At 38.7% G+C, this 15,924-nt stretch overlaps 1 pseudogene; it reads right to left on the reverse strand.

The window, feature by feature from the left end:
* Window positions 1-11,913: 11,913 nt before the first annotated feature.
* On the reverse strand, window positions 11,914-15,172 carry LOC102432082 (annotated as a pseudogene).
* Window positions 15,173-15,924: the final 752 nt, after the last annotated feature.

Genomic DNA, 15,924 nt, shown 5'->3' on the forward strand with positions numbered 1-15,924 from the left:
TTCCCAAATATTTTGCAAAGATCAGTATGTAGCTTCAGGGGGCCCTGAGGTGGTGGCCTTCCCAATGATTTTACCATCCAGCGTGCGGGTGACCTCCCAGGAGTAAACTGGGGCTTGGTGGGGATTCCCGCTTGCCAAAACCAGGAGGCATAAAAGGAGGATGCCTAGACAGGGTCCTTTTTCAGTCTGACCTTGAGTGGGTCTGCTGTGCACTCTACAGTCCATTGTCCCAATGGGTCTTCAGCCTTCTTGATTTGTGTGCGGTGAATCCAGCGCTTCTTTCCCCCGGCTTTGAAAGCAGTTGGGGTGCTTAGGATGACCTGGAAAGGCCCTTACCACCGAGGCTCAAGAGTACCTGGATCGTGTCACTTCACCCAGACCAAATCACCAGGAGCACACACAGGTGGGCTGCTTGGGTTGGGCGCGCGGACTTCCTGATGAGCTGCCCGGGCGATTTGGTGCACAGCCGCTGAGCTGGTCTGGAGTGCCTGTAAGGACTGAGCACAAATTTGGCACCTTCTGGCTATATCCCGGGTTAACCGATGTAGCCTTGGTATGTAGTATTCCCTTCCCAGGAGTTCAGCTAGTTTGGTTCCTTCCAGGTGAGAACTTTGGTGTGTCTGGGAGGCGATGATTCGGCCCAAAGCCTCTGAAACAAAAGGCCTTCCATCTGGTAATAGTAGCCATCTCTGGGAAGACCCTTTTGCGTATAATTTTGTGGCTGTTTCCTTTTCTTCTGAGGTGTAAACAGGGTTTGGCTGTAGATTCTGGGGTGGTACTGCTACCAGTATTTCAAGCGGCCCTACTGGTCTTTTTGCAATCTCTTTGGCTGTTTTGTCTGCAAACTTGTTCCCTCTTGCTTCTGGGGAGTCCTCTTGTCTTACATACATAGAGGTGGAAAGACTTAGTTATATCTGGAAGTGCCAATTGGCCCATCGTCCTTGCTCTGCTCATGTCTGTCTAACTGTCTACTATATTACCTCAAGGATCCTGGCTCTGAATTCTTTCAGGGAAAATGGAAGTTGGATTTCTTCTGTAATTACTTCCTGCTGAGTCAGGTCAGAAGTTTCTCTCAGAGCCAAGAGATCCTTGCTGTCTGTCAGAGGGATGATGAGGCCTGGGCACAGAAGGAGGTGGGCTTGTGACCTGGCAGAGACAAACTGTAACAAATGGTCTGGTGGGAGGGAAAGAAAACATTTCAGTTTTAATAACCTCTATTGAAATAGAGTTATTCTCCTTAAAATTATCCCTCTGTTTATTAAAATACTAATTTATTTACTGTATTCAATTTGGCCTGATTGTTTGCATAGACACAACAAGAATGGTAACTGACTACCTTTGCTGGAATTTCATGATTGAATCTTAATGTGCCCCGTAGGGCCAGGAAGCCAAGCCATCTAGCCGCCATCAGGCCTGCCTGCAGTATCTGCTGAGTTAGGTGAATTCCTCACCTTCAGGGGTTCTGCCCAGGCCCATTTCCTTGCTTTAAGGCCCTTCTCAGTAGCCCTCCTACTCGTCACTGCCCAGAGTGCGTGGGAGTTCCACAGGAATGCAGAGGTGCCCTTATTGCTCCCCTTGTACTCTGACCAACCACCAGTGATGGTAGGGCATGGGCCTGATGCTCCAGTGCCAGCTATTTTCAGGGCTACCAAGCAAGATACCAGACTTCCTCTATGGCACTCTTATTGGCTTTAAATCTTCAGAGCTCAGACAGTGCTTTTTAAAATGTGATACACTAGTCAAAGTTTTCGGTCAATAAAACCACTACTGGAAACTGGTCTTATTGAATTTATGCAAAGAAATGTATTGCCATGATTTATTTATTAAGTATTGCCAAATTTTGGAGGAATTACATAAGGAGAAAATCTACTGACCTGCCTTAAGATCTTCTGATTTTCCTTGTCAGTCCTTTTTATGGACTCTTCAGAGTAATATAACTGTCTTCAAATGGCAAGAAGAAATTTACAATGTGTCTATATTTAAATAGATAGTTACAGCTGTCCCTGTAGTAGGGCTCCCCTTACTTGACTTGTTCTCTCAGAACGGACTAGGGGAGCTTTATTTCTTTACAGGGTCTCACATGTCACAGGACCTCACAGGGTCTGTAATTTCTCTAACAAAGGGCTAGTATTCACCACTTCACTATTTCCCTCTGTTCAAAACAGGCCTTCCCCAGTTTCCTACAGTTGAGGTTTGTGCCACCCCTGGCATGGGCATGGCACACAGGCCTGCATGACAGTATACAGGCTGCCAACTGTCTCTAAATAGAGACCAAAACCTGATGGTATTCTTCTTTGTCCAGTTGGGCACCTGCCCTTTTGACAACTGCATTCAAATCTGTAAGAGAATTAAGGTTAATCTAACATATCAACATAATGAGGTACAATATGGGCACTGTGGCTACTTCAGGCAGCCAAATTTTCTGCTACCATACATGACACATGGTAGGGCTAGACAAACGTCTTAGGGAAATGACCTGCTTACACAAGGCAAAATTGTCCTTGTCTCTCTGGAGCCATGTCCATGAAGATGCAGGCATCATTTAAGTCTATTATACAGTTTTCTGCAGGACACTGTCAGGGCTGTGCGTTGAGGCCAGTTCTTCTTTCTAGCCACAAACAGTCTGTCCAATTTCCTTAAAATGTATTCTGGTGCAGGAGAAAGTTGTTTTGCTGTATACAGGCAGATTAACCCCTATACAACTGGGCTTGGACCACTGCCTAACAAACTGCAGTCTATAAGTTCAATATGTAGCTTCCAGTCCTCCTAACCCAAGGGGGTCTTGGCCAGTCTCTGAGTCAGACTCCTCCTCTCTTGGAGAATTTTAAAGTCATGATGGCTCCCAGGTCCAGGAAGAGTGCTCTTTTATTTGCCCTTTTGTTAACCCTGCTTATTAGTTACAGGGCCCTGCTATCCTTGTCTTTCCGCCAGTACCCTTTGTGGCAGAGCAGCGACCAGGCCTTTCCCAAAGGAGTGCCCTGGAAGGGGATATCAGCCCCTCCTCTTCCAGCAGAAACAGGTACTGAACCCTTTCAGTACATTTGCAAACAGGGAGCTTTCACTAGCTCTATCTGCAGCTTTCATAGATCCCAGGCTCGCTGCTCTATTCCTGGGGCTGCACGAAGGCTAGTAGCAGTCACTGGTTTCTGGTTTAACTGCTGTAGCCAGCAAGCCAAAGGCCTAAGTCTTGTATTGTTGTAAAACACTCATTACTCACTGGGCAGCAGCGGGGCAGCTCTAGTGTCAGGTAAATTTCTGCTGTCTCCCACTTTTCTTGCTGCTGCTGCTTTTTTTTAGGGCCACTGCAGGCAGCTCGGTCATCCAGCCCCCCTTCTTTGTCCTGGCTCTCGGGGGCTGAGTCTGCCTAGCAAACAGTTCTAAATCACCAGGGCAGCTGCAGACTTCAGCTCCGTTTCTCCTCCACTTGGCTCCTGGGAGTTTAGTTGTTTTTTAATGTATTAGAATTCTTTATTCTTAGAAACCTCAATCCTTTAATGACTACCAAAAGTGAACAGTCAGCATTTTTAGATTAATATTTATGAACACATTTTAAATGTACTTTTACTCTCAAGAAAATATACCTAGACCTTCTGTGATAAAACTAAGAACAGGTATCGATCTAATTTAGTATTGGAAGGGTTAAGAAGAATAAACCAGGGCAGAGAAAGATTAACTGTGCTCACAGAAAACTTGCGACCTTGAAGTTAGTAACGTTCCTGATAACACACCTGGTGGTAACCCCTAAGCCTGCAGAGTGGTCTTCAGCCAGTAAAATCAACAAAACCTATCTCTCCCTGCTTCATAATTAACTGCCAACACCCCCCCCCCCCCATCTCTCAGCCCAGGGCCCATTGATTTCCCTCGCAGATTTTTCCTCTTTACTCTTGGAGGATCTTAAATCCTCCTCCTTTACTACTCTTGATCTCTCCGGCCAATCCCCTAGTCCAGTTGTTTGTCTCCCTTTAAACAGTGGGAGTTTCGGAGAAAACCACAGACTGCTGCTGTAGTAGTCCTCCCTCCTGGAGGCTGCATGCCCCACAATGAGGATCGAACTCGCAACCCAGGCATATGCTCTGACCAGGAATCATACTGTGATGACCTCCTCCTGATTCACAGGTCAACACTCAACCACTGATCCATGCTGGTCCAGCTCATATACTCTTTATTTTGCTTGGAATACCCTTTCTGTTATCAACCTCATTTTCTCCCCTGCAAAATCCTACCCATTTTTCAAAATCTAATTTAATTGCCAAATGCCAGACGTAGGCAATCCTCTCTGATATCCCTGGCTGGCTCAGTTAGCCATTTTCTCATCCATGTTTTTATAATGCACATTTTATGTAGCATCACTTTAGTCCTTCTAGGTTGTTTTTCTGTTAACTTGCTAGCATGTATTATTGCCAATTCCTTTAAACTGTGAGTTCCCAGAATCCAGAATATTGGCACCTGGTACAATGTCAGGTCCATAGAAGCCATACAATATTCCCTTGAATTGTCATTATTATGTGTTTCAATTTTCTTATTAGATTATAAACTCATGGAGAATATGATTGATTCTAGTTTATTATTTTTTTATCCACTCTAGCACATTTTCTTGTACTAAGTAGTAGGTTCTGAGTTATATTTGTTGAATGGGAGAATAAAAAGACACTGAAGAATACACTTACGTTTCTGGCTATTAGTATATAATTCTAAAATCCCATCCTTGAAGGATTATAGTATTTTATAGACTTCTCTATTATTAAATAATTTTCAAACTAAATTTTCAGCCTTGAGTTAATTTCCCAAAAAGAGATTATTTTGTGCATAATGGTGATTTAAATATCGTAATATGTTTAATGCTTGTACAAGCAAATTCTTTTAACATCAGTATAATTTAAATGTTCAATTTCTTCTTATTTCATTCCCAGCATACAGATAATTCAATCCAGGCTCCTGAGCTGAGGTTTATTGTATAGGTATTGAGAGGTTATGGAGAGCTTCTTGTGAAATAATTGAGGAATTATAATATTTATATAGGATGACCAGATGTTGGTTGCCACACATTGTCTTCCAGGGAGAAGCCAGAAAGAAGCTCTAGCCCTCTGATGGGAGAAACAAATTGCTTGGGTATCTGCCAGCACACGTTCTCTGATAGTGTTTGTTGAGTTAGCTAGTCTTATAGCTAGTCTTATCTCTACTAGTTGTGGTATTGAAGTAAGATAAAAAAGACGAGGCAGAATTTTTATTTAGGAGCAGTTACTGTCAGAATAATCAAACTATTTTATTTTACCTATTTATTTTAAGTCTTTATTGTTGAAATATTACATATGTCCCCCTTTTTCCTCCATCGACCTCTTCTAACCTGCCTCTGCTCCCACCCCAGGCCTTCACCACCCTTTCCCTCTGAGATTCCAGAGTCTGTTCCTGTTCTTTGTCTCTGGATCTATTTTGTTTATCAGTTAATTTTGTTCACTAAATTCCACATATGAGTTAGAACATGTGATATTTATCTTTCTCTGACTGGCTTATTTTGCTTAGCATAATGCTCTCCATGTCCATCCATGCTGTTGTGAATGGTAAGATTTCTTTATTTTTCACAGCAGCATAGTATTCCATTGTGTAGATGTACCACAGTTTTTTAATCCATTTGTCTGCTGATTGGCACTTGTACTGTTTCCAAATCTTAGCTATTTTAAATTATCCTGCTATGAACATAGAGGTGCATACATTCTTTCTGATTGGCATTTTGGATTTCTTAGGATATATTCCAAAAGTGGGATCACTGAGTCAATTGGAAATTCCATATTTAATTTTTTTGGGGGAACCACCATACTGTTTACCACGGTGACTGCACCAGTCTGCATTCCCACCAGCAGTGTACTAGTGTTCCTTTTCTCTATATCCTCACTAAAACTTCTCATTTGTTGAGTTGTTGATGGTAGCCATTCAGACAGGTGTGAGGTGATACCTCATTGTTGTTTTAATTTGTATATCCTTGATGATCTGTTTCTTTTTTTTTCATATGTCTCTTGGCCATCAGAATGTCTGCTTTGGAGAAGTGTCTATTTAGTTCCTTTGCCCATTTTTAAATTGAATTGTTTGCTTCCTTTAATTGAGCTGTATGAGTTCCTTATATATTTTGGATATTAACCCTTTATCAGAGGTATCATTGCCAAATATGTTCTCCCATACAGTGGGCTCTCTTTTAGTTTTGTTGATGGTTTATTTTGCTGTGCAGAAGATTTTATTTTGATATAGATCCATTTGTTTATTTTCTCCTTAGTTTCCTTTGCCCTAGAATATGTATCTGTAAACATATTGCTATTAGAGATGTCTGAAATTTAGCCGCCTATGGCTTCTAGGATTTCCATGGTTTCACCACTTACATTTAAGTATTTTATCATTTTAAGTTTATAATTGTATATGGTATAAGTTGGTAGTCTAGTTTCAATTTTTTGCATATATCTGTCCAATTTTCCCAGCACCATTTATTGAAGAGACTGTTTTGACTCCATTATGTATTTTTGCCTCCTTTGTCAAATATTAATTGAGCATAATGACTTGGGTCATTTCTGGGGTCTCTGTTCTGTTCCGTTGATCTATATGGCTGATCTTGTGCCAGTATCAGGCTGTTTTGATTACAGTGGCTTTGTATCATAACTGGATATCTGGTATTGTGATCCCTCCACCTTTGTTCTTCTTTCTCAAGATTGCTGCAGGTATTCGGGGTCTTTTTTGGCTCCATATAAATTTTTGGAGTACTTGTTCTAGTTCTGTGAAATATGCCGCTTGTATTTTAATAGAGATTGCATTGAATCTATAGATTGCTTTGGGTAGTATGAACATTTTAATGATGTTAATTATACAAATCCATGAACATGATATATTCTTCCACTTATTTGTATCTTCCTTTATCTCTTTTTCAACTTCCTGTACTTTACTGCTTACAAGTTTTTCACATTCTTGGTTAAGTTTATCCCTAAGTATCTTCTTTTTTGTTGTTGTTGTAGTGATGGTAAATGGGATTGTTTGCTTAGTTTTTCTTTCTGAGAATTTATTATTGGTGCATGAAAATGCCATCAATTGCCTTAGCTGGTTTGGCTTAGTGGATAGAGCATCAGCCTATGGACTGAAGGATTGCAGATTCAATTCTGGTCAAGGGCACATGTCCAGGTTGTGGGCTCGGTCGCCAGTATGGGCCTGAAGGAGGCAGCTGATTGATGATTCTCTCTCATCATTAATGTTTCTAACTCTATCTCCCTCTCCCACCCTCTCTGAAATAATAAAAATATACTTTTAAAAATGCCATTGATTTCTGGGTGTTAATTTTGTATACTACAACATTGCCAAATTCATTTATTAAATCTAGCAGATTTTTGGTGGGGTCTTTAGTGTTTTTTATGTACAATATCATGTTATCTGCGAATAATGACTGTTTTAGTTCTTTCCAATTGGATGCTTCTTTATTTTCTTCTGTGATCACCATGGCTAGGACATCCAATACTATGTTAAATAAGAGTGGAGAAAGCGGACATCCCTGTCTTGTTTGTGTTTTTAGGAAAAATGGTTTTGGATTTTCCCATTGAGTATGATGTTGGCTATACTTTTTAAATATGTGGTCTTTAATATGTAGAGGTATGCTCCCTCTATTCCCACTGTGCTGAGAGTTTTTATCAAAAATGGGTATTGGATTTGTCTAATGCTTTTTCTGTATCTATTGATATGATCATGTGTTTTTTTGTTTTTTAATTTGTTTATGTGGTATATCACTGTTATTGATTTGCAAATATTGTACTAGCTTTGCATCCTTGATATAAACCCTACTTGGTCATGGTTTATGATATTTTTCATGTATTGCTGAATCCCGATCAGCTAATATTTTTTTAAAAATATATTTTATTAATTTTTTACAGAGAGGAAGGGAGAGAGATAGAGAGCTAGAAACATCGATGAGAGAGAAACATCGACCAGCTGCCTCCTGCACACCTCCCACTGGGGATGTTCCCTCAACCAAGGCACATGCCCCCGACCGGAATCGAACCTGGGACCTTTCAGTCCGCAGGCCGACGCTCTATCCACTGAGCCAAACCAGTTTCGGCAGATCAGCTAATATTTTGTTAAAGATTTTATCATTTATGTTCATCAGGTATATTGGCCTGTAATTCTCTTTCTTTGTCATCCCTTTACCTGGTCACCTGGTTTTGGAAATAGGATAATGCTGGCCTCATAAAAATGGCTTAGAAGTGTTCCTTTCACTTGTATTTTTTGAAATAGTTGGAGGAGGATAGGTGTTAGTTCTTTGAATGTTTGGTAAAACTCCCTGGGAAGTCATCCAAACCAGGGATTTTGTTTCCTGGGAATTTTTTGATTTCTCCTTCAGCTTTATCAGTTGCTATTGGCCTATTCAGGTTTTCTGATTCTTCCTGATTCAGTTTTTGGAAATTGTATTTTTCTAGGAATTGGGCCATTTTTTCCTGGTTTCCAGTTTATTGGCAAATAAGTGTTAATAGTATTTTCTTATAATCCTTTGTGTTTCTGTGGTGTTAGTTTAACTTCCTCTCCTTTTTATCTGATTTTGTTTATTTGTGTCCTTTCTCTTTGTTTCTTGATGAGTTTGTCTAATTGTTCATTAATCTTGTTTAACTTTTCAAAGAACCAACTCTTGGTTTTATTAATATTTTTATATATTTTTTTAACCTCTATGTCATTTATTTCTGCTTTAATCTTTATTTCCTTCCTTCTAGTTACTCTGAGTTATTCTTGTTGTTCTCTTTCTAATTATTTAAGTTGTAGGGTTAAATAGTTCATTATTAATTTTTGTATTTTTTTTGATTTAGTCCAGTAATCTATGAACTTCCCTCTCAGAACTGCTTTTGCTGTGTCCCAGATATTTTTGGTTGTTGTGTGTTCATTTTCATTTGTTTTCAGGAAATTTTTATATACGTATGTATGTATGTATGTATGTATTTACTTTTTATTGTTGATAGTTTTACAGATATCTCCCATTTTACTCCCCTTTGCCCTCCTCCTCCCAGCTACTTTTTCTCCCTCCCCTACCCCCAGGCCTTCAACTTCCTATGGACTGTGTCATTGGGCTATGCATATAAGTATATAAGTTCTTTTATTAATATCTTCTCATCCCCCATTCTCATATCAAGTTATGTCAGTCTGTCCCATGCCTCCATGCTTCAGGTCCTAATTTGTTGGTCTATTCATCTTGTTCATTAAATTCCACAAATAAGTGAGATCATTTGATATTTGTTTTACTCAGATTGGCTTATTTCACTTAGCATAATATTCTTCTGGTCCAGCCATGATGTCCCAAAGGGTAAGAGATTCCTCTTTTTTTACAGCTGCATAGTATTTCATTGTGTAAATATCCCACAGCTTTTTTATCCATTCATCTACTGATGGACACTTGGGCTCTTTCTAAATCTTAGCTATTATAAATAATTCTGCTTTGAATATATTCTTACTAACTGGTGTTTTGCGGTTTTTAGGATATATTCCCAGAAGTTGGTTTGCTGCATCAAATGGAATTTCCAGTTTTTTATATTTTGAGGAAACTCCATACTGTTTTCCATAATGGCTGAAACAATCTGCATTCCCATGAGCAGAGAAGTAGTGTTTCCTTTTCTCCATATCCTTGACAGCATTTGCTGTTTGTTGATTTGTTGATGACAGCCATTTTGATAGGTGTGAGGTGAAACCTCATTTGGGTTTTAATTTGCCTTTTTCTGATGATTAGTGACTTTGGGCAGTTTTTCATATGTCTCTTAGCCATTTGTATTTCCTCTTTGGAGAAATGTCTATTCGGGTCTTCTGCCAAGTTTTAAATTGGATTGTTTTTCTTCCTTTTCTTGAGTATATTTTGCATATTAACTCCATATCAGATATATCATTGGCAAATATGTTCTCCCATACAGTGGGTTCCCTTTTCATTTTGATGGTGGTTTCTTTTGTTGTGCAGAAGCTTTTTATTTTGATGTAGTCCCATTTATTTATTTTCTCCTTCATTTCCTTTGTCCTAGGATATGTATCTGTAATAATTCTGCTCTGTGAGATGTCTGAGATTTACTGCCTCTGTTTTATTCTAAGATTTTTATGTTTTCATGTGTTACACTGAAGACTTTTCTCTATTTTGAATTTATTCTTATGTATGGTGTAATTTGGTGGTTTGATTTCATCTTTTTGCATGTGTCTGTTCAGTTTTTCAAACACCATTTGTTGAAGAGGCTGTCTTTACTCCGTTGTATGTTCTTGACTCCTTTGTCAAATATTAATTGAGCGTAATATCTTGGGTCAATTTTTGGGGTCTCTGTTCTGTTCCATTATTCTATATGCCTGTTTTCATACTGGGCTGTTTTTGTTATAATGTCTTTGCAGTATAGTTTGATATCCAGTATTGTGATTCCTCCAACTTCGTTCTTCTTTCTCAGGTTTTCTGCAGCTATTTGGGGTCTTTTATGGTTCCATACAAATTTTGGGAATATTTGTTCTTTCTCTGTGAAATATGCTGTTGGTATTTTAATAGGGATGGTATTGAATCTATAGATTGCTCTGGATCAAATAGACATTTTAATGACATTAATACTTCCAATCCAGGAACATGGTATACATTTCTATTTCTTTGTATCTTCCTCTATTTATTTTTGCAATGTTCTATAGTTTTCCCAATAGAGGTCTTTTACCTCCTTGGTTAAGTTTATTCCTAGGTATTTTATTTTGTTGTTGTTGTAGTGGTAAATGGATTGTATTTTTAGTTTCTCTTTCTGAGAATTCATTATTGGTGTATAAAAATGCCATCTATTTCTAGGTGTTGATTTTGCATCCTGCTACCTTGCTAAATTCATTTATTAAGTCTAGTAGTTCCTGGTGGGATCTTTAGGGTTTTCTATGTACAAGATCATGTCATCTACGAATAATGGCAGTTTTACTTCCTTCTTTCCAATGTGGATGCCTTTTATCTCTTCTTCTTGTTTGATTGCTATGGCTAGGACTTCCAGTACTAGGTTGAATAAGAGTGGTGAAAGCAGACATGCTTGTCTTGTTCCTGTTCTTAAGGGAAATGGTTTTAGCTTTGGCTATTGAGTATGATGTTGGCTGTAGGTTTTCATATATGGCCTTTATTCCCCCCCATTCCTCCATTTCTGAGAGTTTTTAACAAAAAAGGGGTGCTGGATTTTGTTGAATGTTTTTCCTGCATCTATTGATATCATGTGATTTTTTAACTTTTGATTTTTTATGTGATGTATCACATTTACTGATTTGCTAATATTATACCAGCCTTGCATCCCCCCCAAAAATCTTATTTTGTCATGGTGTATGATCTTTTTATAATATTGCTGGATGTGATTTGCTAATATTTTGATGAGTACTTTAGCACCTATGTTCATCATGGATATGGGCCCATATTTTTTTTTTCCTTTGTAGTGTCTTTATCTGATTTTTGGATTAGGGTAATGCTGGCTTCATAGAAAGAGCTTGGAAGGATTCCTTTCTCTTAAACCTTTCAGAATAGTTTGAGGAGGATAGGTTTTAGTTCTTTGAATGTTTGGTGAAACTCCCTTGTAAAAGTGTCCAGACCAGGACTACTGTTTGCTGGGATTTTTTTTGATTACTACTTCAATTTCATCAGTTGTTATTAACCTACTCAGTGTTTTTGATTGTTCCTCATTGAGTTTTGAATGATTGTATGTTTCTAGGAATTTGTCCATTTCTATCAGGTTGTCCAGTTTTTTGCTTATAGTTGTTCATAGTATTGCTTACAATCCTTTGTATTTCTGTGATGTCAGTTGCTACTTCACCTCTTTCATTTCTGATTTTATTTTGGTCCTTTTTCTATGTTTCTTATTTTGTTTTTAAACTTTACCCAAATTCATTGTGTTTCCTTGATTGCCTCTAGTTCATCTTTGGAAGAGCTTTCTGTATTCATCTTGCTTGTTTCCCAGCTGCTGCTGATGCTGCTTATATGGCCCTTTTTTGCTTCTTCAGCTTTTGAACCTCCTGGTAATCCCAAATGTACAGAACCTTCTAGGTGACCCAGTGGCGGTGGGCTTCCATAGTAAAGAGGGAAAAAGGTGTACTCATCCCCGGTCCTTGCATGTCTTCTCAAAGACATTGTAGTTGGTCTTATGGAGGTTTTTGAGCATCTTTTTTTTTTCTGGTGAATGCTCATCAGCAGATAGCACTTGAGAGCTTTGTCCTTTCGATGTTTCTGCATAATTTCAGATCTTGACAGTCAAGGCAACAATTCAAGCCTCCAGGGAGCTGGAGTCCACAAGGTTTACCATAACCTTGCTCATCAATTGTTCTTTCTTGATTTTTAGCTTCTTCTTAGGGATGCCCACTTCAAAAGACAAGAGTCTTTTGTTTTTAAAAAATTATTTGTTGTTGAAAATATTTCATATGTCTCCTTTTCACCCCATTGACCTCTCCCTGCCCATTCCCACCCCCAGCACAGGCCTGCACCCCACTAGGGTCTGTGTCCATTGGTTATACTTATATGCATGCATATAAGTCATTTGGTTGATCTCTTATCCCCCTCCCACCCCTCTCCTGCCTTCCCTCTGTGGTTTATTGGTGTGTTCGATGCTTCTATGTCTCTGGATCAATTTTTGTTCATCAGTTTATGTTGTTCATTATATCCACAAATGAGTGAGATCATGTGATACTTATCTTTCTCAGACTGGCTTATTTCACTTAGTATAATGCTCTCCAGGTACATCCATGCTGTTGCAAATGGTAAGAGTTCTTTCTTATTTACAGCAGCATAGTATTCCATTGTGTAGATGTGCCACAGTTTTTTATTCGCTTATCTGCTGATTGGTACTTAGGCTGTTTTCAAATCTTAGCTATTGTAATTTGTACTGCTTGAACATAGGTGTGCATATATTCTTTCTGATTGGAGTTTCTGGTTTCTTGGTATATATTCCTAGAAGTGGGATTACTGGGTCAAATGGGAGTTCCATTTTTGGTTTTTTGAGGAAACTTCATACTGTTTTCCACAGTAGCTGCACCAGTCTGCATTCCCAACAGCAGTGTACGAGGGTTCCTTTTTCTCCACATCCTCACCAACACTTGTCCTTTGTTGATTTGTTGATGATAGCCATTCTGAGAGGTTTGAGATGCTATCTCATTGATGTTTTGATTTGCATCTCTCAGATGATTAGTGACTTTGAGCATTTTTTCACAAGCCTCATGGCCTTCTATATGTCTACTTTCAAAAAGTATCTGTTTAGATCCGTTGCCCATTTTTTGATTGGGTTGTTTATCTTCCTTTTGTTAAGTTGTATGAGTTCCCTATAAATTTTGGAGATTAAACCCTTATCAGTGATAACATTGGCAAATATGTTCTCCCATGCAGTGGGCTTTCTTGTTTTGTTGATGGTTTCTTCTTTGTGCAGCAGCTTTTTATTTTGATGTAGTCCCATGTGTTTATTTTCACTTTAGTTTCCATTGCTCTAGGAGCAGTATCAGTGAAGCAATTGCCCTGGCATATGTCTGAGATTTTGCTGCCTATGGATTCTTCTAAGATTTTTATGTTTTCCCATTTTACGTTTAAGTCTTTTATCTATTTTGAGTTTATTTTTGTGTCTGGTGTAATTTGATGGTCTACTTTCTTTCCTTTTTTTTTTTTGTATGTGTCCATCCAATTTTTCCAACACCATTTATTTAAGTGACTGTCTTCATTATATGCTCTTGCCTTCTTTTTCAAGTATTAATGGAACATAATAGCTTGGGTCAATTTCTGGATTCTCTGTTCTATTCCATTTGTCTATATGTCTGTTCTTGTGCCAGGCAGTTTTGAGAACAGTGGCTTTGTAATATAGCCTGATATCTGGTATTGTGATCTCTCCCAACTTGGTTCTTATTTCTCAGGATTGCTGAGGCTATTCAGGATCTTTTCTTTTACATATCCATTTTTGGAGAGTTTGTTTTAGGTCTGTGAAATATGCTGTTTGTATTTTAACAGGCCAGTAACAACTGAGGAAATTGAAGCAGCAATAAAAAAACAAACAAAAAAAACACTTCCACAAACCAAAGCCCTAGTCCAGATGGCTTCACAGGGGAATTTTGCCAAACATTTAAAGAAGAACTAACACTAATCCTTTTCAGACTATTCCAAAATATATGAGCAGGTGGAACACTTCGAAATTCTTTCTATGGAGCCAGTATTACCCTAATCCCCAAACCAGATAAAGACACTACAAAGAAACAAAATTACAGGCCAATATTCCTGATGCACACAGATGTTAAAATTCTCAACAAAATATTAGCAAATCGCATCTAGCAATACATTGAAAAGATCATACACCTTGACCAAATGGGATTTATTCTGGAGATGCATGGCTGGTACAATATCTGCAAATCAACAAACATGATACATCACATGAACAAATTGAAAGATAAAATTCACATGATCATATCAATTGATGCAGAAATAGTCTTTTCACGACATCATTAACTTGCTCTGTTCTAGGGACATTCTGGTAATTTTTGATGAGTGTGGAAGGGGGCGGATCAGCTTCTTGGCTGTGCCGAACTGGTTTATGGATGGCATATCCACAGCTAGCCTGGAGAATGAGACTGTGGGGAGGGGAAGGGAGGTCATGGGGGTCAGATGGAAGCCAGCACACCCTCCACTCAGGAGCCCAAGTTCCAGGCCTTGGGTCCAAATGGAACTCAGCACTCTCCACACTGCTCTCATCCTGGAGTCTTCCAACACTGGCAGGCGGCCTTGCCATGGACTTTCCGAGCAGGTTATGCAGGCCTTTTAGTTTGTTTGTTTTTTCTTGATAAGACTTGCTAGGGATTCATCAACCTCATCTACCTTTTCAACTAACCAGCTCTTGGAATCATTGATGTTTTGTCCTGTCCCCCCCCTTCCCCGTTTTGTCATTTATTTCCTCTCTGATCTTTATTATTTCCTTCCTTCTACTTCCTCTGGGCTTTTCTTTTAAGATTCTTTGTCTTTAACATTTGCTATTTAAATTATGATGTGTCTAGGTGTGGCTCTCATTGGGTTCATCTTGATTGGGACTCTCTGTGGTGCCTTAACTTGTGTGGCATTTTTATTCACCTTGTTGGGGAAATTTTCTGTCACTGTTTCTTTAAACAGGTTTGCTGTTTCTTACTCACTTTTTTCATCTTCTGGTACTTGTATGATGTGAATATTGTTACTTTTCATGTTGTCCCAGAGCTCCCTTAAACTATCTTTCTGCTTTTTAATTCTTTTTTCTTTTTGCTGCTCTAAATGGATATTTATTTCCACCTTGTCTTCCACACTGCAGATTCAATCCTCTGTGTCATGCAATCTACTTTTGATTCTGTCCAGTGTGTTCTTGATGTCAGATATGTTATTCTTCATTTCCGTCTTGTTATGGTTAATGGTTTATATATATATTTTTTTAATGCTGCTATAGTTCCCACTGAGTTCCTTGTATTTTTCATTAAGCTCCTTAAACCCGTTTATAACCATTACTTTAACTCTTTTTCTGATCAGTTGCTTGCCTCCATTTAGTTCTTTTTCTGGAGATTCCTTCTTCTCATTCATTTGGGGATTGTTTCTTTCTCTATACATTTTAACTTTCTTTTGTATTTGCTTCTTTGTATTAGATAGAATTGCTATACCTTCCAGTCTTTGTGGGATAGCCTTATGTGGAAAGTGTCTTGAGGGGTTGAGTGGTGCAGTCTCTTTGTTCACCTAAGCTGAATGCTCTAGGAATGCCCCTTGTGTGCATTATTTGGGCTCTCCTGTTTGAATTGGGACCTGGCTGTTGATGTCCCATTGTTGGGAGGGATCTCCCCTCTGACTTACTGCCAGTGAGGTTCAACCACAATGTTGTTGTGCCAACTGTTATAGAGGTGCTGACAAAACAGAATAAGACACAGCAAGATAAAACAAAAAACAACACAAAAATGAAGCTACTCAATACAACA

The sequence above is a fragment of the Myotis lucifugus genome, unplaced genomic scaffold, assembly GCF_000147115.1.
Source record: "Myotis lucifugus unplaced genomic scaffold, Myoluc2.0 scaffold_50, whole genome shotgun sequence".
Lineage (NCBI taxonomy): Eukaryota > Metazoa > Chordata > Mammalia > Chiroptera > Vespertilionidae > Myotis > Myotis lucifugus.